The following is a 1,671-nucleotide window of genomic DNA, read 5'->3' as shown; positions in this document are numbered from 1 at the left end:
AGTTCCAGGTAGGTCACTAGGGGCAGGTTTTGGAGGGTATATCTCTTGCTGGTCCTCTTTCTCTGCTGTGATTTCCCAACCACCATAAACTAAGTAGCTTTTCTCTGGCATAACCTTCTGCCATGCTGTTTCTACCTTGGAGCCACCAGCAACAGGCTGAGAGCTTGAAATTATGAACCAAAAGAAGTCATAAGTTTTCTGTCAGTAGCGGGAAGACTGACCGATATGAGTGTCTATTTTTTTAATAACCCTAGTTTAATGCCTGGGTGTTCATCAAGTTCTTCTCCCTCCGGTGTTCCCCAGCCTTGGGAAACCAGAAGGAAAAAATAATAATAATCCATCAAATGAAGTCCTCCAGTTTGAGTTTTCTATTGGAAAGCCTCAAATTTCCTACATTTAAGTATCATTTTTTTTTCAAAACTATAAACAAGGCATCCATTTAAGAATAAAGAACATATAAGAACATGTATTTGCATATTTTATGGCTTTTCCATTAATCTACTTAGAATTATATAATAAAATAACAGTGATATATGTAATGAAATAGTATATTATAGAATAAAATAACAGCAGTATAATAAAATGACACTATTATTTAGAAATAAAATACATCATTAACATTAAGGTGTATTTTTTCAAGTGAAAAATGTAGTGTTAAAAATGTGAATCTTAAAAAAACATATGTAAAACTTCGTGGCTACCTCCACTGCCTTTCCCTTCTCTATGTGGATACCTCCCTGCTCCCATTTGCCTCTGGCCCACAATCCTCTAAGGACCCTACACCATGTCTTCAGTTAAGTTGCAGAGCTTTGATGGTGGGCTATTTGAGTTGATGTCAAAATTGCCCAACAATCTGTAGTTGTGAATACCATGTTGGAAGATTTGAGAATGGATGATGACCCAGTTCCTCTACCAAGTATTAATGCAACAATATTAAAAAGGATCCTTCAGCAGTACACCCACCATAAAGATGACCCTGCTCCTGAGGATGATGAGAACAAAGAAAAGGAAACAGACCATATCCCTGTTTGGGGCCAAGAATTCCTGCAATTTGACCAAGGAACTCTTTGAACTTTTTCTGTCAGCAAACTACCTAGACATCAAAGGTTTGCTTGATGTTACATGCAAGCCTGTTGCCAGTATGATCAAGGGGAAAACACCTGAGGAGATTTACAAGACCTTCTGTACCAAGAGTCATTTTACTGAAGAGGAGGAAATCTGGGTGTGCAAAGAGAACCAGTGTTGTGAAGAGAAGTTAAAGGCTGTGCTTGACACTGTAACACTATAATAATTCTTCCAAATACTAATTGCATTGCTCTATTTATAATTGTTAGTCATAGACAAATAATAGACAAATGCAGCAGCAAATCAATTGTATTAGGATAACATTATCATTGTAGCATGTGTAGTATGAGTATAGAGTCCAAACAATGGCTCAGTTTCTTCTGTGAGCAAAAGTTGCTGTTTTCTTTATTCAGAGTAAAACTGAGCTTTGGATTCTGTGTAGAGAGTGACATTTTGAGCTTTTCCCCTTTTTGTAAACTGACTTCTCCCTAGTTTATTGTCAAGCTAATGTTAGTAAGCTTTTAAAAGTTGTCATTATAAATAAAAAAACTTACAAAAAGTTTTCTGAAATTAAAAAAATACAAAACCTTCACATTCTGTAGTATA

General features: G+C 36.0%; 1 pseudogene; it reads left to right on the top strand.

Moving 5' to 3' along the window:
• The first annotated feature begins 784 nt into the window (after window positions 1-784).
• Window positions 785-1,288, top strand: LOC102004287 (annotated as a pseudogene).
• Window positions 1,289-1,671: the final 383 nt, after the last annotated feature.

The sequence above is a fragment of the Chinchilla lanigera genome, unplaced genomic scaffold (assembly GCF_000276665.1).
Source record: "Chinchilla lanigera isolate Chin_1 unplaced genomic scaffold, ChiLan1.0 scaffold00020, whole genome shotgun sequence".
In the NCBI taxonomy this organism is placed as follows: Eukaryota; Metazoa; Chordata; class Mammalia; order Rodentia; family Chinchillidae; genus Chinchilla; species Chinchilla lanigera.
This window is presented reverse-complemented; position numbering and strand designations above follow the sequence as displayed.